Consider the following 26240-nt stretch of genomic DNA (forward strand, 5'->3'; position numbering starts at 1 on the left):
TTAGCCTTGATGAATGTTGGGACAGATGAGTATAGCTGGGGTATAATGCCAGGCACAGCACTAGGTTGTACACAGGGAATGTCCATTTGTTTGCTTTCACCAATTATTCTGTAGCAAACAAATCTACTGTGTGTTCTGCTGTGTAGAAATCCGGACGTCTCGCTGCTCTGCTGACGGAGCTGGGAGAGATGAGTAAGATGGTTTTGGCACAGTTCGACTTTCTACAAACGTCACCGTTCTGCGGCGGGTGAGTCAGTGTTTAACATTAGTGACAAAGTAGATGTTCATAAACCTAACCAACTGCATCAGGAATAAACACTGCAAACGGCTTCTGATAATCTTAAGTAACATCTGAAGAAAGTTTTCTGTATTATTTAAATTCATTCTTTTGGCCCAGTATCGTGAAATAAAGCTCGGAACATTCATTCAGCTCTACGTGCCAGGAATTATCATACAAGATCCTTTCTAGGCAGTTCCTAATATGGCTTATCCAGTGTATACCTACAGTACAAAGCCTCTTACCTACTGTATACCATCCCTCCACATCCATTATTACCTAGCCGAAGAATACGATTATTCACTAGTTACAATTAATTACAATTCAAATCTCATAGATAATCATGTTGCTCTTTCATAGAGGGATTCAAATACAGGGGTGGTCTTCAGTGTGCCGACTGTCGGGATCCCGGCGCACAGTATACCGGCGCCGGAATCCCGACAGCCGACCAGCCAACATACCGACACTATTTCTCCCTCGTGGGGGTCCACGACCCCCCTGGAGGGAGAATAAAATAGCGTGGCGCATGTAGCGCGCCACCGTGCCCGCAGTGTGGTGAGCGCAGCGAGCCCGCAAGGGGCTCATTTGCGCTTGCCACGCTGTCGGTATGCCGGCGGTCGGGCTCCCAGCGCCGGTATGCTGGTCGCCGGGAGCCTGGCTGCCGACATACCGTACTACACCCCAAATACAGTACTGTAAGTTCTAGTTGCACAAAGTGTTTGCAAACTGGAGGTGTAGTTTTGAGATTTCAGGGGATTATTCAGAGATGGATGCAGATCTTACTTCTGCAGCAAGATCTGCATCCATCTCCTCACTTGCTGGGTGCCACCCAGTACAGAGCAAGGCCTCCCAACATCTGTGTTGCGTTGCCATGCGATGCATTTGCAATTTAATTGCAAACACATCAGTTAGAGGACGACCCCTGCCTGTGCAGCCTGGCTGCGCTGACAGGCGGTCCGGTGCCATCTTATGTTCTGCAGCAGCTGCCTGTGATGTCACGCAGCCACCTCAAAAACTGTCTGGACACACCTGCGTTGTCCGGACCACGCCCACCAAACACCATGGCGATGCCTCCCCCCTTCACCCGATGCCCAGAGCTGTCAATCATGATGCAATTGCATATTCCGGACATGCCTGCACATGCGCACTGCGACCGGTGTGCGTGTGCAGAACCTCTAGGTGCAGTCACTGCGTACAAATACGCGGCTGTGTCCAGGTCTTAATAAGTCCCTCAGTATGCTATCTAGGAGCAGGGTCGTAACTAGGGGTGTGCGACCGGTGCCGCCGCACTCAGCGCAAGGGCTCTGTGGGTTACATCGTTGTTCTGGCTAGGTGGGGGACAAGATCTCTGCTGCAGCGCTACTGAAGCATTCTGTGGCCAGGGTCAGACTCGCCCACAGGTATACAGGGAAAAACCACCGGTGGGCCCTAATGCCTGGGGGCCCACCTCCACCTTTAGGGATCAGGTTCCAGACTGTGCAGTTGAATTATACAGTATACATATGTTACCTTATACTTCACAGGACTATGGTATATTTTCTACAATGGATTTCTAGTATTAATCTGCTACATTATCCTGCATGCACTAGTAGTATTTACAATATATATTTATCCTGAGGCCCAGACCATGCAACCCAACTAGAGACTGGCCACACTCCTAAACATGTGCCCCTACCACTGCATTCCCCCGGTGGGCCCTTCATGCCCCAGTCCAACACTGTCTGTGGCTACTCCTGGCAGGCACCCTGCAGTCTGTGCAGCCAGTTGGAGCGTCCTCAGGACACCGCTGTCAATGCTGCACTTACCTGGCTGCTCGTTTGTGCCCTGTAATGGCTCTATCTGGGGGCCGTGCATCTATTGTTACACATGGATTTATGAGTTAATGGAACAGAGGGGAAGTTGTTTCAAAAACATATATTGAGATGATCAGGAAGAGGTTAAGGGCTGGATTTACTGACCAAAGGTATGTCAAAGATACTGATGCAAGTAGAATTTTTTTCTTAGTGGTACTGATAGTAAAAATGGGTGTGGTCACGTGTCATGAGGGGGCATGGTCACATGAATCTAAAGGGAGTGCCTACATGACAATAGGGGCATGGCCACATTATGCCACACACCGTAATGCCCCTTACACATTATGCCAAACACTGTAATACCCATTACACATTATGCCACACACCGTAATGCTTATTACACATTATGCCACACACCGTTATTCCCATTACACATTATGCTACACACCGTAATGCCCATTACACATTATGCCACACACCATAACACCCATTACACATTATGCTCTCAGAGGGCTGCGGGTGCAGTGCCTACTGCCATGCAGGTGTAGTCTCAATGCTTACCTTGCGCCGCACTTTCACATTCAGGTCACAGAACCTCAACAGACCTGGAATCTTCAGCGGAACCTGGACACAGCGATCCCCTTCCAGGGGCAGACGACGGACGAGCTAGAAAGGAAAGGAAATCAATGAAGGAATATCAACTCTTTTCCAAAGGAAAAGAGGATACTCCCGGGGTGGGGGCGACCTTCACCGGTTAGGTGAAAATCATCATTGGCATAAAGCCTCAGCCACACAATTTTCACCTAAGCAGCACTCACGCGCTGAGGTGTAGCTGGACCTTGCACGGCCGAGCAAGGTTCACCAAACTGGCGCTTAGGGGACAGACGGACACAAGAACTGACAGACACAGATGATGCTCACCGTTGCCAATCTTGTACTCGGAACTTCTCCACTAACAGGTCCCTGTAAGGAGGCAAAAAGAAACAGCTGCCGTGCAGGGCCGAAAGCTAACCTAGTGTGCGTCTACTACACTAGCTTCATTAACAGAGCCCTCATACTAGCTCAGGTGTATGTGGTGCAACACAAACTGTAAACAAACTTTGCCCTGCACGATAACAACAATCCAATAACACAGTACAGTACAAGGATATACAACGGTGCTGTCCCTTTAATTAACCGTCTTTCACTGTTTCACAGACCCTACCTATCCAGGGATGGCTAGCCCTCCTTTCCTATCCCTGCTATCACGGGTTGCTGGCAGCAGACTACAGCTACGTGTGTGGAGCTGGACCGCTCCTCCACACAGGGGAAGAACACTTTAAATTACTTACAGTAACCCAGGCCTAGCGCCCAGATCACTCTTATTATGCTGATCAGGCCTATGGTCCTGCCTACTTGGGGGTTAGGTTGGAGTGGCCTGGGCCTAGCATCCGGTAAAACACTTATTCACTGGGCTAATACTGGGCCTAGTGCTCCCTAGTTATGCAAAGGCCAGAGGCCTGACTTTATCCCATGGGCCTAGAGCCCAGGGTCACCTTATTTGTAGAGATGTGCACTTGAAATTTTTCGGGTTTTGTGTTTTGGTTTTGGGTTCGGTTCCGCGGCCGTGTTTTGGGTTCGACCGCGTTTTGGCAAAACCTCACCGAATTTTTTTTGTCGGATTCGGGTGTGTTTTGGATTCGGGTGTTTTTTTTTAAAAACACTAAAAAACAGCTTAAATCATAGAATTTGGGGGTCATTTTGATCCCAAAGTATTATTAACCTCAAAAACCATAATTTCCACTCATTTTCAGTCTATTCTGAATACCTCACACCTCACAATATTATTTTTAGTCCTAAAATTTGCACCGTGGTCGCTGGATGACTAAGCTAAGCGACCCTAGTGGCCGACACAAACACCGTGCCCATCTAGGAGTGGCACTGCAGTGTCACGCAGGATGGCCCTTCCAAAAAACCCTCCCCAAACAGCACATGACGCAAAGAAAAAAAGAGGCGCAATGAGGTAGCTGTGTGAGTAAGATAAGCGACCCTAGTGGCCGACACAAACACCGGGCCCATCTAGGAGTGGCACTGCAGTGTCACGCAGGATGGCCCTTCCAAAAAACCCTCCCCAAACAGCACATGACGCAAAGAAAAAAAGAGGCGCAATGAGGTAGCTGTGTGAGTAAGATAAGCGACCCTAGTGGCCGACACAAACACCGGGCCCATCTAGGAGTGGCACTGCAGTGTCACGCAGGATGGCCCTTCCAAAAAACACTCCCCAAACAGCACATGACGCAAAGAAAAAAAGAGGCGCAATGAGGTAGCTGTGTGAGTAAGATAAGCGACCCTAGTGGCCGACACAAACACCGTGCCCATCTAGGAGTGTCACTGCAGTGTCACGCAGGATGGCCCTTCCAAAAAACCCTCCCCAAACAGCACATGACGCAAAGAAAAAAAGAGGCGCAATGAGGTAGCTGTGTGAGTAAGATAAGCGACCCTAGTGGCCGACACAAACACCGGGCCCATCTAGGAGTGGCACTGCAGTGTCACGCAGGATGGCCCTTCCAAAAAACCCTCCCCAAACAGCACATGACGCAAAGAAAAAAAGAGGCGCAATGAGGTAGCTGTGTGAGTAAGATAAGCGACCCTAGTGGCCGACACAAACACCGGGCCCATCTAGGAGTGGCACTGCAGTGTCACGCAGGATGGCCCTTCCAAAAAACCCTCCCCAAACAGCACATGACGCAAAGAAAAAAAGAGGCGCAATGAGGTAGCTGTGTGAGTAAGATAAGCGACCCTAGTGGCCGACACAAACACCGGGCCCATCTAGGAGTGGCACTGCAGTGTCACGCAGGATGGCCCTTCCAAAAAAACCCTCCCCAAACAGCACATGACGCAAAGAAAAAAAGAGGCGCAATGAGGTAGCTGTGTGAGTAAGATAAGCGACCCTAGTGGCCGACACAAACACCGTGCCCATCTAGGAGTGGCACTGCAGTGTCACGCAGGATGGCCCTTCCAAAAAACCCTCCCCAAACAGCACATGACGCAAAGAAAAAAAGAGGCGCAATGAGGTAGCTGTGTGAGTAAGATAAGCGACCCTAGTGGCCAACACAAACACCGTGCCCATCTAGGAGTGGCACTGCAGTGTCACGCAGGATGGCCCTTCCAAAAAACACTCCCGAAACAGCACATGACGCAAAGAAAAAAAGAGGCGCAATGAGGTAGCTGTGTGAGTAAGATAAGCGACCCTAGTGGCCGACACAAACACCGGGCCCATCTAGGAGTGGCACTGCAGTGTCACGCAGGATGGCCCTTCCAAAAAACCCTCCCCAAACAGCACATGACGCAAAGAAAAAAAGAGGCGCAATTAGGTAGCTGTGTGAGTAAGATAAGCGACCCTAGTGGCCGACACAAACACCGGGCCCATCTAGGAGTGGCACTGCAGTGTCACGCAGGATGGCCCTTCCAAAAAACCCTCCCCAAACAGCACATGACGCAAAGAAAAAAAGAGGCGCAATGAGGTAGCTGTGTGAGTAAGATAAGCGACCCTAGTGGCCGACACAAACACCGTGCCCATCTAGGAGTGGCACTGCAGTGTCACGCAGGATGGCCCTTCCAAAAAACCCTCCCCAAACAGCACATGACGCAAAGAAAAAAAGAGGCGCAATGAGGTAGCTGTGTGAGTAAGATAAGCGACCTTAGTGGCCGACACAAACACCGGGCCCATCTAGGAGTGGCACTGCAGTGTCACGCAGGATGGCCCTTCCAAAAAACATTCCACAAACAGCACATGACGCAAAGAAAAATTAAAGAAAAAAGAGGTGCAAGATGGAATTGTCCTTGGGCCCTCCCACCCACCCTTATGTTGTATAAACAGGACATGCACACTTTAACCAACCCATCATTTCAGTGACAGGGTCTGCCACACGACTGTGACTGAAATGACGGGTTGGTTTGGACCCCCACCAAAAAAGAAGCAATTAATCTCTCCTTGCACAAACTGGCTCTACAGAGGCAAGATGTCCACCTCATCATCATCCTCCGATATATCACCGTGTACATCCCCCTCCTCACAGATTATGAATTCGTCCCCACTGGAATCCACCATCTCAGCTCCCTGTGTACTTTGTGGAGGCAATTGCTGCTGGTCAATGTCTCCACGGAGGAATTGATTATAATTCATTTTAATGAACATCATCTTCTCCACATTTTCTGGATGTAACCTCGTACGCCGATTGCTGACAAGGTGAGCGGCGGCACTAAACACTCTTTCGGAGTACACACTTGTGGGAGGGCAACTTAGGTAGAATAAAGCCAGTTTGTGCAAGGGCCTCCAAATTGCCTCTTTTTCCTGCCAGTATAAGTACGGACTGTGTGACGTGCCTACTTGGATGCGGTCACTCATATAATCCTCCACCATTCTTTCAATGGTGAGAGAATCATATGCAGTGACAGTAGACGACATGTCCGTAATCGTTGTCAGGTCCTTCAGTCCGGACCAGGTGTCAGCATCAGCAGTCGCTCCAGACTGCCCTGCATCACCGCCAGCGGGTGGGCTCGGAATTCTGAGCCTTTTCCTCGCACCCCCAGTTGCCGGAGAATGTGAAGGAGGAGATGTTGACAGGTCGCGTTCCGCTTGACTTGACAATTTTGTCACCAGCAGGTCTTTCAACCCCAGCAGACTTGTGTCTGCTGGAAAGAGAGATCCAAGGTAGGCTTTAAATCTAGGATCGAGCACGGTGGCCAAAATGTAGTGCTCTGATTTCAACAGATTGACCACCCGTGAATCCTTGTTAAGCGAATTAAGGGCTCCATCCACAAGTCCCACATGCCTAGCGGAATCGCTCCGTGCTAGCTCCTCCTTCAATGTCTCCAGCTTCTTCTGCAAAAGCCTGATGAGGGGAATGACCTGACTCAGGCTGGCAGTGTCTGAACTGACTTCACGTGTGGCAAGTTCAAAGGGCATCAGAACCTTGCACAACGTTGAAATCATTCTCCACTGCGCTTGAGACAGGTGCATTCCACCTCCTATATCGTGCTCAATTGTATAGGCTTGAATGGCCTTTTGCTGCTCCTCCAACCTCTGAAGCATATAGAGGGTTGAATTCCACCTCGTTACCACTTCTTGCTTCAGATGATGGCAGGGCAGGTTCAGTAGTTTTTGGTGGTGCTCCAGTCTTCTGTACGTGGTGCATGTACGCCGAAAGTGTCCCGCAATTCTTCTGGCCACCGACAGCATCTCTTGCACGCCCCTGTCGGTTTTTAAAAAATTCTGCACCACCAAATTCAAGGTATGTGCAAAACATGGGACGTGCTGGAATTTGCCCATATTTAATGCACACACAATATTGCTGGCGTTGTCCGATGCCACAAATCCACAGGAGAGTCCAATTGGGGTAAGCCATTCCGCGATGATCTTCCTCAGTTGCCGTAAGAGGTTTTCAGCTGTGTGCGTATTCTGGAAAGCGGTGATACAAAGCGTAGCCTGCCTAGGAAAGAGTTGGCGTTTGCGAGATGCTGCTACTGGTGCCGCCGCTGCTGTTCTTGCGGCGGGAGTCCATACATCTACCCAGTGGGCTGTCACAGTCATATAGTCCTGACCCTGCCCTGCTCCACTTGTCCACATGTCCGTGGTTAAGTGGGCATTGGGTACAACTGCATTTTTTAGGACACTGGTGAGTCTTTTTCTGACGTCCGTGTACATTCTCGGTATCGCCTGCCTAGAGAAGTGGAACCTAGATGGTATTTGGTAACGGGGGCACACTGCCTCAATAAATTGTCTAGTTCCCTGTGAACTAACGGCGGATACCGGACGCACGTCTAACACCAACATAGTTGTCAAGGCCTCAGTTATCCGCTTTGCAGCAGGATGACTGCTGTGATATTTCATCTTCCTCGCAAAGGACTGTTGGACAGTCAATTGCTTACTGGAAGTAGTACAAGTGGTCTTCCGACTTCCCCTCTGGGATGACGATCGACTCCCAGCAGCAACAACAGCAGCGCCAGCAGCAGTAGGCATTACACGCAAGGATGCATCGGAGGAATCCCAGGCAGGAGAGGACTCGTCAGAATTGCCAGTGACATGGCCTGCAGGACTATTGGCATTCCTGGGTAAGGAGGAAATTGACACTGAGGGAGTTGGTGGGGTGGTTTGCGTGAGCTTGGTTACAAGAGGAAGGGATTTACTGGTCAGTGGACTGCTTCCGCTGTCACCCAAAGTTTTTGAACTTGTCACTGACTTATTATGAATGCGCTGCAGGTGACGTATAAGGGAGGATGTTCCGAGGTGATTAACGTCCTTACCCCTACTTATTACAGCTTGACAAAGGCAACACACGGCTTGACAAATGTTGTCCGCATTTCTGGTGAAATACTTCCACACCGAAGAGCTGATTTTTTTTGTATTTTGACCAGGCATGTCAATGGCCCTATTCCTCCCACGGACAACAGGTGTCTCCCCGGGTGCCTGACTTAAACAAACCACCTCACCATCAGAATCCTCCTGGTCAATTTCCTCCCCAGCGCCAGCAACACCCATATCCTCCTCATCCTGGTGTACTTCAACACTGACATCTTCAATCTGACTATCAGGAACTGGACTGCGGGTGCTCCTTCCAGCACTTGCAGGGGGCGTGCAAATGGTGGAAGGCGCATGCTCTTCACGTCCAGTGTTGGGAAGGTCAGGCATCGCAACCGACACAATTGGACTCTCCTTGTGGATTTGGGATTTCGAAGAACGCACAGTTCTTTGCGGTGCTTTTGCCAGCTTGAGTCTTTTCAGTTTTCTAGCGAGAGGCTGAGTGCTTCCATCCTCATGTGAAGCTGAACCACTAGCCATGAACATAGGCCAGGGCCTCAGCCGTTCCTTGCCACTCCGTGTGGTAAATGGCATATTGGCAAGTTTACGCTTCTCCTCCGACAATTTTATTTTAGGTTTTGGAGTCCTTTTTTTACTGATATTTGGTGTTTTGGATTTGACATGCTCTGTACTATGACATTGGGCATCGGCCTTGGCAGACGACGTTGCTGGCATTTCATCGTCTCGGCCATGACTAGTGGCAGCAGCTTCAGCACGAGGTGGAAGTGGATCTTGATCTTTCCCTAATTTTGGAACCTCAACATTTTTGTTCTCCATATTTTAATAGGCACAACTAAAAGGCACCTCAGGTAAACAATGGAGATGGATGGATACTAGTATACTTATGGATGGACTGCCGAGTGCCGACACAGAGGTAGCTACAGCCGTGGACTAACGTACTGTGTCTGCTGCTAATATAGACTGGATGATTGATAATGAGATGAAATCAATATATATATATGTATGTATATATAATATCACTAGTACTGCAGCCGGACAGGTAGATAATATATTTATTAGGTAATGATGACTGATGACGGACCTGCTGGACACTGTCAGCTCAGCAGCACCGCAGACTGCTACAGTAAGCTACTATACTATAGTAGTATGTACAAAGTAGAAAGAAAAAAAAAACCACGGGCAGATGGTATACAATTATGGATGGACTGCCGAGTGCCGACACAGAGGTAGCTACAGCCGTGGACTAACGTACTGTGTCTGCTGCTAATATAGACTGGATGATTGATAATGAGATGAAATCAATATATATATATGTATGTATATATAATATCACTAGTACTGCAGCCGGACAGGTAGATAATATATTTATTAGGTAATGATGACTGATGACGGACCTGCTGGACACTGTCAGCTCAGCAGCACCGCAGACTGCTACAGTAAGCTACTATACTATAGTAGTATGTACAAAGAAGAAAGAAAAAAAAAACCACGGGTAGGTGGTATACAATTATGGATGGACTGCCGAGTGCCGACACAGAGGTAGCTACAGCCGTGGACTAACGTACTGTGTCTGCTGCTAATATAGACTGGATGATTGATAATGAGATGAAATCAATATATATATGTATGTATATATAATATCACTAGTACTGCAGCCGGACAGGTAGATAATATATTTATTAGGTAATGATGACTGATGACGGACCTGCTGGACACTGTCAGCTCAGCAGCACCGCAGACTGCTACAGTAAGCTACTATACTATAGTAGTATGTACAAAGAAGAAAGAAAGAAAAAAACCACGGGTAGGTGGTATACAATTATGGATGGACTGCCGAGTGCCGACACAGAGGTAGCTACAGCCGTGGACTAACGTACTGTGTCTGCTGCTAATATAGACTGGATGATTGATAATGAGATGAAATCAATATATATATGTATGTGTATATAATATCACTAGTACTGCAGCCGGACAGGTAGATAATATATTTATTAGGTAATGATGACTGATGACGGACCTGCTGGACACTGTCAGCTCAGCAGCACCGCAGACTGCTACAGTAAGCTACTATACTCTATAGTAGTATGTACAAAGAAGAAAGAAAAGAAAAAAACCACGGGTAGGTGGTATACACTTATGGATGGACTGCCGAGTGCCGACACAGAGGTAGCTACAGCCGTGGACTACCGTACTGTGTCTGCTGCTAATATAGACTGGATGATAATGAGATGAAATCAATATATATATATGTATGTATATATAATATCACTAGTACTGCAGCCGGACAGGTAGATAATATATTTATTAGGTAATGATGACTGATGACGGACCTGCTGGACACTGTCAGCTCAGCAGCACCGCAGACTGCTACAGTAAGCTACTATACTATAGTAGTATGTACAAAGAAGAAAGAAAGAAAAAAAAACACGGGTAGGTGGTATACAATTATGGATGGACTGCCGAGTGCCGACACAGAGGTAGCTACAGCCGTGGACTAACGTACTGTGTCTGCTGCTAATATAGACTGGATGATTGATAATGAGATGAAATCAATATATATATATGTATGTATATATAATATCACTAGTACTGCAGCCGGACAGGTAGATAATATATTTATTAGGTAATGATGACTGATGACGGACCTGCTGGACACTGTCAGCTCAGCAGCACCGCAGACTGCTACAGTAAGCTACTATACTATAGTAGTATGTACAAAGAAGAAAGAAAAAAAAAACCACGGGTAGGTGGTATACAATTATGGATGGACTGCCGAGTGCCGACACAGAGGTAGCTACAGCCGTGGACTAACGTACTGTGTCTGCTGCTAATATAGACTGGATGATTGATAATGAGATGAAATCAATATATATATGTATGTATATATAATATCACTAGTACTGCAGCCGGACAGGTAGATAATATATTTATTAGGTAATGATGACTGATGACGGACCTGCTGGACACTGTCAGCTCAGCAGCACCGCAGACTGCTACAGTAAGCTACTATACTCTATAGTAGTATGTACAAAGAAGAAAGAAAAGAAAAAAACACGGGTAGGTGGTATACAATTATGGATGGACTGCCGAGTGCCGACACAGAGGTAGCTACAGCCGTGGACTAACGTACTGTGTCTGCTGCTAATATAGAGTCTAGACTGGATGATAAATTATTGATAATGAGATGAAATCAATATAATATCACTAGTACTGCAGCCGGACAGGTACTATATATATTTATTATGTAATGACTGATGACGGACCTGCTGGACACTGTCAGGTCAGCACAGCACCGCAGACTGCTACAGTAAGCTACTATAGTAGTATGTATAAAGAAGAATGAAAAAAAAAAAAAACCACGGGTAGGTGGTATACAATATTATATATATATATATATATTATATACAATTATATATATATATATATATATATATATATATTAAACTGGTGGTGATTGATTATTAAACTGGTGGTCACTTCAGGTCACGTTGCAACTTGCAACTAGTACTCCGAGGCCTAAGCAGACAATCACAAAATATATTATTATACTGGTGGTCAGTGTGGTCACAACAATGGCAGTGTGGCACTGACTCTGGCAGCAAAAGTGTGCACTGTACGTTATATGTACTCCTGAGTCCTGCTCTCAGACTCTAACTGCTCCCCACTGTCAGTGTCTCCCCCACAAGTCAGATAATACACTTACAGTCACACTATCTATTATCTAATCTAGTATAAATATCACTTCAGCAAGTAGTATAGTAGTATACAGTATAGTAGTACTCCTCCTAATAATGCTCTCCAAAATACTGTGTCTCTCTCTTCTCTAAACGGAGAGGACGCCAGCCACGTCCTCTCCCTATGACTCTCAATGCACGTGTGAAAATGGCGGCGACGCGCGGCTCCTTATATAGAATCCGAGTCTCGCGATAGAATCCGAGCCTCGCGAGAATCCGACAGCGTGATGAGGACGTTCGGGCGCGCTCGGGTTAGCCGAGGAAGGCGGGAAGATCCGAGCCTGCTCGGACCCGTGTAAAAAACCTGAAGTTCGGGCGGGTTCGGATTCAGAGGAACCGAACCCGCTCATCTCTACTTATTTGCCTAATGGGCCACTCTGAACTAAGGCCTAGTGCCCTCTATATGGGGACAGGCCTAATGCCTGGGATTAGCCACGGACCTATTGCCCGCCTATTGTGCCACAGGCCAGTGGCCTGACTATGCCCACGGGCCTAATGCCTGATCCCTGATGGTCTAGGGAGGAAGGGGGGGAATGACAGGTGCCCTCACTGAGGGCCTACCTGTCCGTTGGGAGAGGCACCAGGGGGAAGCTTCGTTAGCTCTTTTTTATTCCTACCCTGGTCGCCTCTCCGGGTCCTCAACCGCTCTCTTCTGCCACTGGTCCGTCCTGGCCAGTGGCGCCGCCGTTGCCTCTCCGCGTCCAGCCATTGCTGGACATCTTCTTCCTGGACTGTGGTGTCTCTTGGCCTCTTCCACCGCCTCAGGAATGCTTCACCGCTCTTCAGCGCGGCCTCCTCTCTCCTGTTCCAGGCGGCGTCTGACGTCACCCGGGCGGGACACACCACCCCAGCGCCTACACACATCTCCACATTGCCAGACACCGTAACCCCCATTACACATTATGCACACACCGTATTGCCCATTACACATTATGCCACACACTGTAATGCCTATTACATATTATGCCATACAGTTATGCCACTGACACCAATTTATGTCCCACACACAAAATGTCCTTATAAATTATGCCCCAGCGGTAGGCTACCATATTTCATAATGGTACTTCATACCACCCTACTTTCAGCACTGGTCAAAGCTGATGATGTACTGTTTTTAAAGCGGCAACAGGAATCAATGGTATACAAGCCTGGTTTATAACTGATTCCTGTTGACACTTTAAGTTCATTGGCCAATCATTAGCGGCTTTGACAAACCACAGGTCAGTAAATCTACCTCTAAGACTCAGCATTCTTGATATTACTCTTGAGTTATGGGAATAACTCGATTTTTAGTTCTACTAAAGGACCTTAGAGGAGCTAATTCCACCCAAAATGATGTCCCTCCCACTCATGAAAGTCTTTTATAAAGTACAGTACTCAGTGGCGTAAGTTTGACCCAGTTGCCCGGAGGCAAGGAAAATATTGGTGCCCCCTATATACTATATATATATATATATATATATATATCTATATACACACACACACATTTGCTCCTGCATAGCAAGTCTGCAGATTCTCTAACTATATGAAGCTACTACAAAACCATTGCAACTAGGCAGATCTATGTAGGGGTCCAGCCACACACTACACAGATCTGCTCAGTCACTCCCAATGCTGATTATTTCTCCGACAATTAATTTGCAAGTGTCATATCCAGGATTAGAACCCACAACCTATTACACTGGTAGCATGCACCTCACTGATGGAGATATCGGCTCATGCATAGGAAGTATGAGAATTATAACTATATGAAGTTACTTGTAATTGTCTGAGAAATAATTTCATATAGTTAGAATTCTCATGCTTCCTTTATAGGAGCAAATAGCTCCATCAGTAAGGTACAGTATCTGCTTCCAGTGTATCAGTATCAATAATAAAGAGGGTGTGATTTGTAAGGTGTAGTGACTAGTGAGGAAGTCTGCTACGGAAGAGATACCGGCTGCTGTCAATTAACTTAATTGATTAATGTCGCTGAACACACGGAAAAGGAGGAGAGGTGCCCCCCTTCAAAGCAGGAGCCCGGCGGCAGCTAACTCTGTTGCCTCCCAGAGTTCTGCCTCTGACAGTACTGTAGAGCACGTTTATGACACTGCCTGGTGAGCTGTCCAAATGTATAGGCTATTTACTAACCACGGAATATATGGGGAGACACGGGACTAAACATACTACAGGAAAGTGGTAGTGTACAAAAGCCGCCCCCTCCCAGCCTATTCAGCAGAAATTTAAACCGACAATACTTTCCCAAACAAAACATGCTTGCCACAGTGTATTTAGTTAGTGTTGTACACAGTGGCGGATTCAGGGGGAGGGCACCCAGGCACGTGCCCCCCCCCCCCCCCCCCTGTCGTTTAGGAACTTTTTTTCTTTTTTTTATTATAGCTGTACCGTACGGTCGCCACCAGGGCAAGGCTGCTGCTCATGGCGGCCATCCCCCATACAGCTGAGTGAAGCTCCGCCTCCAGCTTGCGCGATCTGTATGCAGTGTCGGGCTGTGGGCAGGCAGGGAGCAGGCTGCCCTGCCTTCTGCTCCCCGGGCCATTACAATTTTGCTGACCCCGGCCGAGCTGTCCCGGCAGCAGCATGGCCAGCCTCGTACATGTCTGGCTTAGTTGCGGGAGGCGGCAGGCAGAAAGTAAGCTCCCGAATCCCCAGCCACTCAGTGCTAGCTCCGCCCCCCTGAGTTCCTCTCCTGCACTTGCTGAATCATCACAGGGATGGCTGCCAAATGTCAGGGAATACACCAGCTAAGAGAGTAGGTATTTCTCATACCGGGGGGAGTGGGGGAGGGTGCGATGTGTGCTGTGATGTCTTTATTGAAGAGAGGGGGGGGGGGGAGTGCTGTGTGATGATTAATGAAGTGTGTGTGTGGGGGGGGGGGGGTGCTGTCAGGTGAGTATGGAAAAGGGAGGGGTATTGCTGTAGCCACTGTCACACACCACGTCTGCCCCACAGCCGCTCGCCCTGGCACCCACCACATCTTTCCCACAGCCGCTCGCCCTGTCACCCACCACATATGCCCCACAGCCGCTCGCCCTGGCACCCACCACATCTTTCCCACAGCCGCTCACCCTGTCACCCACCACATATGCCCCACAGATGCACGCCCTGTCACCCACCACATCTGCCCCACAGCCGCTCGCCCTTGCACCCACCACATCTGCCCCACAGCCGCTCGCCCTGTCACCCACCACATATGCCCCACAGCCGCTCGCCCTGGCACCCACCACATCTTTCCCACAGCCGCTCACCCTGTCACCCACCACATATGCCCCACAGATGCACGCCCTGTCACCCACCACATCTGCCCCACAGCCGCTCGCCCTTGCACCCACCACATCTGCCCCACAGCCGCTCGCCCTGTCACCCACCACATATGCCCCACAGCCGCTCGCCCTGGCACCCACCACATCTTTCCCACAGGCCGCTCACCCTGTCACCCACCACATATGCCCCACAGCTGCTCGCCCTGTCACCCACATCTGCACACCCCATCACCCACCACATCTGCCCCACAGATTCACGCCCTGTCACCCACCACATCTGTCCCTGCAGACTCTCTCACCCTGTCACCCACTGCACCTTGCCCTGTAGACTCTCATCCTGTCACCCTTTACATTTGCCCCACAGCCGCTCGCCTTGTCACCAACCACATATGCCCCACATACGCTCACCCTGTCACCCACCGCACTTGTCCCATATAAGCTCACCCTGTGCCCCACCACATGTGCCCCGCATACGCTTACCCTGACACTCACCACATCTGCCGCACAGACGCTTGCCCTGTCATCCAGTACACCTGGCCCTGTAGACTCTCATCCTGTCACTCACCGCACCTGTCCCTGCAGACTCTTCCATCCTGCTACCCATCACATCTGCCCCCAGCAGGTACTCTCACCCGATTAATGTTTTATTTTTTCCTGTGGGGTACAATGTTTTTGGGGGGGTTTTAACTGTGGGGGATAATGTGTGGTGTGTTTTTTTCTTGTAGGCCAATGTGTGTGTTTTTATTTTTTCTGTGGTCACCAATGTGTTTTGGGTTTTTTCCTGCCAGGGACCCCAGTGTGATTAAAACCATGGGCATGGCTCGTGGGTATGGAATTTTCTGTGAGGGCCGTGCCCCTCGTTATGAGCCCACTTCATCAGAAGCTTGCGCCAAAGACCCCCCATGCACCTTCCCCTATTGTGGTGCCCCCCGTGTCATTTTATTCTGGATCCGCCCTTGGTTGTACAAATGTCCTTATACTGTATAACCTAATAGGTGCACGATGCACATCCCCTCTGCAATTTGGGCATGCCCCTGTGTGATTGCTCAGTGTCATGGAGTGAAACAGCGGTATGCATGGCTGTCTAATGAATGATTTATAGCAGTGTGAAAGCTGACTCATATGTGTGAACTCTGGCAAAGTGCATGAACTCTACACAGACAACACATTAAATGATGATTAGCCCACATACAAATGACATATTTATCTTCAATAATTTAATTTCTTACTTTGCTAATCATGATGCATGAGCATATATATTATATACATTTTGCGGGAAATCCCCCCAAAACAGCAATTTTTTCGGGTATACCTGCAAAATGTATGTGACACCCTAAGGTAGGTATCACTGAAGTCAACAATTTACAGGTAAGTATTAGGAAGTCTAACCTTCTGGTTTAATGTGTTACTTTATCTTTTCTGGTGTTCCTCACCTGGACCTAGTGTCTGTAGCTTCTAACAGGAATAAGTTTCACCAGCAACTTACAATATAGTTCAGGATATATTGCACACAGGCATTGATTACACAATTTCTCTATATGAATTTTTATTCTACTGAAACACTGCTATAAGTTTTTCTCAGCTGTAGAAATTTGAGATTATCTCATATAATGGCAATTTAGATTAACCTCAATGTCTATGCTAGTCACATACTATTTTCATGCAAAGAACAATAAAGCACAAGAAACAATATCCACATTTGACAATCCTTACACACTAATAATAAGAATTTACTTACCGATAATTCTATTTCTCGTAGTCCGTAGTGGATGCTGGGGACTCCGTCAGGACCATGGGGAATAGCGGCTCCGCAGGAGACAGGGCACAAAAATAAAGCTTTAGGATCAGGTGGTGTGTACTGGCTCCTCCCCCTATGACCCTCTTCCAAGCCTCAGTTAGGATACTGTGCCCGGACGAGCGTACACAATAAGGAAGGATATTGAACCCCGGGTAAGACTCATACCAGCCACACCAATCACACCGTATAACTTGTGATCTGAACCCAGTTAACAGTATGACAAACGTAGGAGCCTCTGAACAGACGGCTCACAACAAATAACAACCCGATTTTTTTGTAACAATAACTATGTACAAGTATTGCAGACAATCCGCACTTGGGATGGGCGCCCAGCATCCACTACGGACTACGAGAAATAGAATTATCGGTAAGTAAATTCTTATTTTCTCTAACGTCCTAAGTGGATGCTGGGGACTCCGTCAGGACCATGGGGATTATACCAAAGCTCCCAAACGGGCGGGAGAGTGCGGATGACTCTGCAACACCGAATGAGAGAACTCAAGGTCCTCCTCAGCCAGGGTATCAAATTTGTAGAATTTTGCAAACGTATTTGTCCCTGACCAAGTAGCAGCTCGGCAGAGTTGTAATGCCGAGACTCCCCGGGCAGCCGCCCAGGATGAGCCCACTTTCCTTGTGGAATGGGCCTTGACAGATTTAGGTTGTGGCAAGCCTGCCACAGAATGTGCAAGTTGAATTGTGCTACAAATCCAACGAGCAATCGTCTGCTTAGAAGCAGGAGCACCCATCTTGTTGGGTGCATACAATATAAGCAGTGAGTCAGACTTTCTGACTCCCGCCGTTCTTGAAATATATATTTTCAATGCCCGGACCACGTCCAACAACTTGGAATCCTCCAACTCGTTAGTAGCCGCAGGCACCACAATAGGCTGGTTCAGGTGAAACGCTGACACCACCTTAGGCAGAAAATGAGGACGCGTCCGCAGTTCTGCCCTGTCCGTATGGAAAATCAGATATGGGCATGGAAAATCAGATATGGGCTCTTATATGATAAAGCCGCCAATTCTGATACTCTCCTGGCTGAAGCCAGGGCCAGTAGCATGGTTACTTTCCATGTGAGATACTTCAGCTCCACCGATTTGAGCGGCTCAAACCAATGGGATTTGAGAAAATCCAAGACTACATTAAGATCCCACGGTGCCACTGGGGGCACAACCGGGGGCTGTATATGTAGTACTCCTTTTACAAAAGTCTGGACTTCAGGAACTGAAGCCAATTCTTTTTGGAAGAAAATCGACAGGGCCGAAATTTGAACCTTAATGGACCCCAATTTGAGGCCCATAGACAATCCTGTTTGCAGGAAATGTAGGAATCGACCCAGTTGAAATTCCTCCGTGGGGGCCTTCCTGGCCTCACACCACGCAACATATTTCCTCCAAATGTGGTGATAATGTTGTGCAGTCACCTCCTTCCTGGCCTTTACCAGTGTAGGAATGACCTCTTCCGGAATGCCTTTTTCCTTTAGAATTCGGCGTTCAACCGCCATGCCGTCAAACGCAGCCGCGGTAAGTCTTGGAATAGACACGGTCCCTGCTGAAGCAGGTCCCGTCTTAGAGGTAGAGGCCACGGATCCTCCGTGAGCATCTCTTGAAGTTCCGGGTACCAAGTTCTTCTTGGCCAATCCGGAGCCACTAGTATCGTTCTTACTCCCTTTTGCCGTATAATTCTCAGTACTTTTGGTATGAGAGGCAGAGGAGGGAACACATACACTGACTGGAACACCCACGGTGTTACCAGAGCGTCCACAGCTATTGCCTGAGGATCTCTTGACCTGGCGCAATACCTGTCCAGTTTTTTGTTGAGGCGGGACGCCATCATATCCACCATTGGTTTTTCCCAACGGTTCACAATCATGTGGAAGACTTCTGGATGAAGTCCCCACTCTCCCGGGTGTAAATCGTGTCTGCTGAGGAAGTCTGCTTCCCAGTTGTCCACTCCCGGAATGAATACTGCTGACAGTGCTATCACATGATCTTCCGCCCAGCGAAGAATCCTTGCAGCTTCTGCCATTGCTGTCCTGCTTCTTGTGCCGCCCTGTCTGTTTACGTGGGCGACTGCCGTGATGTTGTCCGACTGGATCAACACCGGCTGACCCTGAAGCAGGGGTTTTGCCAGACTTAGAGCATTGTAAATCGCTCTTAGCTCCAGTATATTTATGTGAAGAGACATCTCCAGGCTTGACCATACTCCCTGGAAGTTTCTTCCTTGTGTGACCGCTCCCCAGCCTCTCAGACTGGCATCCGTGGTCACCAGGACCCAGTCCTGTATGCCGAATCTGCGGCCCTCTAACAGATGAGCACTCTGCAACCACCACAGAAGAGACACCCTTGTCCGTGGCGATAAGGTTATCCGCTGATGCATCTGCAGATGCGATCCGGACCATTTGTCCAGCAGATCCCACTGAAAAGTTTGTGCGTGGAATCTGCCGAATGGAATCGCTTCGTAAGAAGCCACCATCTTTCCCAGGACTCTTGTGCATTGATGCACAGACACTGTCCCTGGTTTTAGGAGGTTCCTGACAAGTTCGGATAACTCCCTGGCTTTCTCCTCCGGAAGAAACACCTTTTTCTGAACCGTGTCCAGAATCATTCCCAGGAATAGCAGACGTGTCGTCGGGGTCAACTGAGATTTTGGAAAATTCAGAATCCACCCGTGTTGTTGCAGCACTAGTTGGGTTAGTGCTACTCCGTCTTCCAGCTGTTCTCTGGATCTTGCCCTTATCAGGAGATCGTCCAAGTAAGGGATAATTAATACGCCTCTTCTTCGTAGAAGGATCATCATTTCGGCCATTACCTTGGTAAAGACCCGAGGTGCCGTGGACAATCCAAACGGCAGCGTCTGAAACTGATAATGACAGTTTTGCACCACGAACCTGAGGTACCCTTGATGTGAAGGGCAAATTGGGACATGCAGGTAAGCGTCCTTTATGTCCAGGGACACCATAAAGTCCCCTTCTTCCAGATTCGCTATCACTGCTCTGAGTGACTCCATCTTGAACTTGAATTTTTGTATGTACAGGTTCAAAGATTTGAGATTTAGAATAGGTCTTACCGAGCCGTCCGGCTTCGGTACCACAAATAGCGTGGAGTAATACCCCTTTCCCTGTTGTAGGAGGGGTACCTTGACTATCACCTGCTGAGCAAACAGCTTGTGAATGGCTTCCAATACCGTCGCCCTGTCTGAGGGAGACGTTGGCAAAGCAGACTTTAGGAACCGGCGAGGGGGAGACTTCTCGAATTCCAACCTGTAACCCTGAGATACTACCTGCAGAATCCAGGGGTCCACCTGTGAGCAAGCCCACTGTGCGCTGAAATTCTTGAGTCGACCCCCCACCTTTCCTGAGTCCGCTTGTAAGGCCCCAGCATCATGCTGAGGGCTTTGCGGAACCCTGGGAGGGCTTCTGTTCCTGGGCAGGGGCTGCTTGCTGCCCTCTCTTACCCCTTCCTCTGCCCCGAGGCAGATATGACTGTCCTTTTGTCCGCTTGTTCTTATAGGAACGAAAGGACTGCGGCTGAAAAGACGGTGTCTTTTTCTGTTGGGAGGGGGTCTGAGGTAAAAAAGTGGATTTTCCGGCAGTTGCCGTAGCCACCAGATCCGATAGACCGACGCCAAATAATTCCTCCCCTTTATACGGCAATACTTCCATATGTCGTTTGGAATCCGCATCACCTGACCACTGTCGCGTCCATAAACTCCTTCTGGCAGATATGGACATCGCATTTACTCTCGATGCCAGAGTGCAAATATCTCTCTGCGCATCTCGCATATAAAGGAAAGCATCCTTTAATTGCTCTATAGTCAATAAAATACTGTCCCTATCCAGGGTATCAATATTTTCAGTCAGGGAATCCAACCAGACGACCCCAGCACTGCACATCCAGGCTGAGGCGATGGCTGGTCGCAGTATAACACCAGTATTTGTGTATATACTTTTTAAGGTAGTTTCCAGCCTCCTATCTGCTGGATCCTTGAGGGCGGCCGTATCAGGAGACGGTAACGCCACTTGTTTTGATAAGCGTGTGAGCGCCTTATCCACCCTAGGGGGTGTTTCCCAGAGCGCCCTAACCTCTGGCGGGAAAGGGTATAATGCTAATAACTTTTTTGAAATTAGCATTTTTCTATCTGGGTTAACCCACGCTTCATCACATACATCATTTAATTCCTCTGATTCAGGAAAAACTACAGGTAGTTTTTTCACCCCCCACATAATACCCCTTTTTGTGGTACTTGTAGTATCAGAGATATGCAAAGCCTCCTTCATTGCCGTGATCATATAACGTGTGGCCCTACTTGAAAATACGTTTGTTTCATCACCGTCGACACTAGATTCAGTGTCTGTGTCTGGGTCTGTGTCGACCGACTGAGGTAAAGGGCGCTTTACAGCCCCTGACGGTGTCTGAGACGCCTGGGCAGGTACTAACTGGTTTGCCGGCCGTCTCATGTCGTCAACTGATTTTTGTAATGTGCTGACATTATCACGTAATTCCATAAACAAAGCCATCCATTCCGGTGTCGACTCCCTGGGGGGTGACATCACCATTATCGGCAATTGCTCTGCCTCCACACCAACATCGTCCTCATACATGTCGACACACACGTACCGACACACAGCAGACACACAGGGAATGCTCTTATCGAAGACAGGACCCCACTAGCCCTTTGGGGAGACAGAGGGAGAGTTTGCCAGCACACACCCAAGCGCTATAATATATATGGGAACAACCCTATATAAGTGTTGTTCCTTATAGCCGCTTAAATATATAAAAATATCGCCAAAATATGCCCCCCCTCTCTGTTTTACCCTGTTTCTGTAGTGCAGTGCAGGGGAGAGTCCTGGGAGCCTTCCTCACAGCGGAGCTGAGCAGGAAAATGGCGCTGTGTGCTGAGGAGAATAAGCCCCGCCCCCTATTCCGGCGGGCTTTTCTCCCGGAGTTTTAGACATTTGGCATGGGTTAAATACATACATATAGCCTCAATGGCTATATGTGATGTATTCTTTTGCCATAAAAGGTATTATATATTGCTGCCCAGGGCGCCCCCAGCAGCGCCCTGCACCCTCCGTGACCGTCTGGTGTGAAGTGTGTGACAACAATGGCGCACAGCTGCAGTGCTGTGCGCTACCTTCATGAAGACTGAAGAGCCTTCTGCCGCCTGTTTCCGGACCTTCAATCTTCAGCATCTGTAAGGGGCGTCGGCGGCGCGGCTCCGGGACGAACCCCAGGGTGAGACCTGTGTTCCGACTCCCTCTGGAGCTAATGGTGTCCAGTAGCCTAAGAATCCAATCCATCCTGCACGCAGGTGAGTTGAAATTCTCTCCCCTAAGTCCCTCGATGCAGTGAGCCTGTTGCCAGCAGGACTCACTGAAAATAAAAAACCTAAAAAACTTTTTCTAAGCAGCTCTTTAGGAGAGCCACCTAGATTGCACCCTGCTCGGACGGGCACAAAAACCTAACTGAGGCTTGGAGGAGGGTCATAGGGGGAGGAGCCAGTACACACCACCTGATCCTAAAGCTTTATTTTTGTGCCCTGTCTCCTGCGGAGCCGCTATTCCCCATGGTCCTGACGGAGTCCCCAGCATCCACTTAGGACGTTAGAGAAATACAGTTTTAAGCAATCACCTGAAAATACTCTTATAATTGGGGCCCCGTAAAAACCTTTAGTTTTGTAGCTAGCTACATTGAGTATAGTGCACCTTTCTAGGAAAGTTATATCCTGAGAACAGTTAATACAAGTCTTGGATGAAGGTAGCAATGGATGGATTACAACAAATGAAGTGTAGCAGGTTCTGTCCAACCAGGCAGTTTTGCAACTTCTAATATGATGCAGCACACTATTTTTAGGCAACTGTGAGTCTATTTTGCTAGTCTGGATATAATATTAATTGATTGTACTGTAGGTGCTATTTTCTTAAAGGAGGCTCTCTGCGATATCCACATGGCTGTGTCAGGCAATAAGTAGGTTTACAACTGTGCCACTTAATCCTGACTCATCCTTAAATGCAATATAGGCAGCCAGGCCCGGCGCTACCCGCTCAGCGAAGGGATGCAGTGCAGGGAGGCGCTGGGACAGAGAGGCGCTTCCCCTGCTCTGAATCCCTTCACTGCTGCGCCGTCCTGTTTCCCCCTGCTGCTGCGACTGTCACGGTATGACAGTCACTGGCAGCAGCGCCTGCAGAATCAAAAACCTCCTGCCTCCCCTCCCCGTGTGACAGCGGCTGAGTACGGGACAGAAGGGGGCGGAGCTAAACGGTCGAAAGGGGGCGGGGCTAAACGGGACAGAAGGGGCGGAGCTACACAGACCAGGCTGCAGTACAGAGGGAGACTGGCTTAGGTAAGTGGTGTGTGTGTGTGTGTGTGTGTGTGTGTGTGTGTGTGTGTGTGTGTGTGTGTGTGTGTGTGTGCGTGTGTGTGTGTGTGTGTGTGCATATGGTGGGTGGGTGTGTATGTGTGTGTATATATGTGTGAATTGTGTGTGTGAGGTATGTCTGCGTACGCGCACTTTATAAACGCTAGTACTGGGGGGGCATTACGTATAATGACGCTACTACTGGGGGTGGCCATTACATGCAAGGACGCTACTACTACTGGGGGGCATTAAGTATAAGGACGCTACTACTACAGGGGGGCATTACGTGAAACTACGCTACTACTGGGGTGGCCATTATTTATAAGGACGATACTACTACTAGAGGGGAATTACGTATAAGGATGTTACTACTACTGTGGGTGCACTACGTATAAGGATGCTACTACTACAGGGGGGCATTACGCGTAACAACGCTACTACTACTGGGAGGGTGCATTACGTATACGGACGCTACTGCAGGGGGGCATTACGCGTAACAACGCTACTACTGCTGGGGGGGCATTACTTATAAGGACGCTACTACTACTACGGGGTAATTACATATAAGGAGGCTTCTACTGGGGGTGCATTATGTATAAGGACGCTACTACTACTGTGGGGCATTACGTATATGAACGATACTACTATTAGGGGGAATTACGTATAAGGACGCTTTTACTACTGGGGGTGCACTACGTATAAGGACGCTACTACTGCTGGGGGGGGCATTACGTATAAGAACGCTACTACTACTTGGGGGCATTATATATAAGGACGCTACTATTACTGGGGGGGCATTACGTATAAGGATGCTACTACTGGGGGGGCATTATGCATAAGGACGCTACTACTACAGGGGGGGCATTACATGTAAAGATGCTACTACTGGGGGGGCCATTACGTATAAGGACGCTACTAGTACTGTGGGGGGGCATTACGTATAAGGACGCTACTACTACTAGGGGGGAATTACGTACAAGGACGCTTCTACTACTGGGGGTGCACTACATATAAGGACGCTTCTACTACTGGGGGGAGCATTACGTATATAAGGACGCGTCTACTACTGGGGGTGCACTACGTATAAGGATGCTACTACTACTCTGGGTGCATTATGTATAAGGATGCTACTACTACTGGGGGGGCACTACGTATAAGGATGCTACTACTACTGGGGGGCATTATGTATAAGGATGCTACTACTACTGTGAGTGCATTATGTATAAGGTTAATAAGATTGTGCTACATTGTGGCGTAATTTTAAATGGGGGTACTATTGTGTGGCCATGCCCCTTACTTGTGAGACCACACCCCTTTTCCCGGCGCACGCCAACGGAATATGGGAGGGCGCAATTTTATAGTTTGCAGGGGGGCGCCGAACACCCTAGCACCGGCCCTGTAGGCAGCTAAGGTGTCTCTGTCCCTGTTATGAGCAGTCTCTCTATATCTGGAAGGGCTTGCAATGAATAGGTGGTGAAACAGGGTTGCTGACCTGTACTCCAAAAAGGTTACTGTACTCAATTGTTACATTTAGACTGTCTGACTGGGAGCAGTACATCAGCTGCAGGCCCCTGTGATATTGAGTCCTGAATCCTTTAAGCTGTCTGTGTAACTAAGACAGTATTGTTCCTTACTGCGCTACAAAGTTCTGGCTGTGTGCTGAGAAAACTGCGGCACATAACTGTCTGCTTCTGCACAGAGGTGCTTACTGCTATTTGATGGCTATTATCAGTCTCATAAAGGGTGTTATTACTATAGAAACTGGCTAATTTACTGTATAAAACTGTGATCTCTTGTATACCAGGGAGTCTGTGACAGGGAGTGTGAGAATGTATAGTCTGCAATGGGGCTCCTGGATCTCACTAGAAGTGGCTATTTTGCCTCAGGGCTGACGTAGTCTGCTCACCACTCCATAGACACTCTCTTTGTCAGCTGCTGGACTCTGATTTATTGAAGATCAGGTAAGGAGCCTCCTTTGGTCACCATGTACACCACCAAATCAGCTCAGCACCTTCTGCTCCTAGGTCCTGTTTCACTCTGCCCATCCTCCTAAGATGGCCGCCGCCCAACTGCCAACAGACTCGGCACACGGCAGTTAACTGTCCAAGCGCATGACAGCTATAGCATAGAAAATGTTCTTAACCCTTTCCTTGCTGAAGTCTCAAAGTATTTAGCCAGGCTGTATTTTGTAAAGGGGGAAAAAGGGCGCAGAAATAAGTTAAATGTCCGTGGCAACTCTGATGGGGTGTCACATATCAGCCCGCTAGAATTATGCGTGTCCCCACGCATATCAGCAAACCACCTTGCAGTTGTGAAATTCAAATACAGTCTTTACATTACACTATATTTAACATAAATAACATTAGAAGACGTTCTGTTTTAACTTTCAAGACTTCACTTTAAGTTTTAGAAATTTACCATAAACGTTAACACAGTCAGTTTGCCATATAGCAACAGTAACATTAAACACTTCTAACACTTACTTTTTCAAAAACTATTGTATAAACTGATATGTTTGTTATATAATCACTTTTACATTTTCTTTTGCCAGTATCTAATGGGAAGAAATCCCTTTGGGCCTCTTTCCTGATCTTCTTGATGACTGTTGCAAAATTGAGACAAACTCTTCACCTCTTATTGTGGTGTATTCACAGTCTTCGCAATGCCACTCTGGGAAAAGCCATGTTACAGCCTCTTTTGTTTTATTAGAG

The 26240-nt window shown here is 48.3% G+C and overlaps 1 long non-coding RNA gene across 2 annotated transcripts in view; it reads right to left on the bottom strand.

Moving 5' to 3' along the window:
• LOC134987484 (uncharacterized) overlaps positions 1-25688 on the bottom strand; it is a 127692-nt gene extending 102004 nt beyond the window's left edge. For both annotated transcript variants that reach the window (XR_010193134.1, XR_010193136.1), the window contains exon 1: positions 25436-25688. This is a non-coding gene — a long non-coding RNA (uncharacterized LOC134987484). The remainder of the gene's footprint in view (positions 1-25435) is intronic.
• Positions 25689-26240: the final 552 nt, after the last annotated feature.

This window comes from Pseudophryne corroboree, chromosome 2 (genome assembly GCF_028390025.1).
Source record: "Pseudophryne corroboree isolate aPseCor3 chromosome 2, aPseCor3.hap2, whole genome shotgun sequence".
NCBI lineage: Eukaryota > Metazoa > Chordata > Amphibia > Anura > Myobatrachidae > Pseudophryne > Pseudophryne corroboree.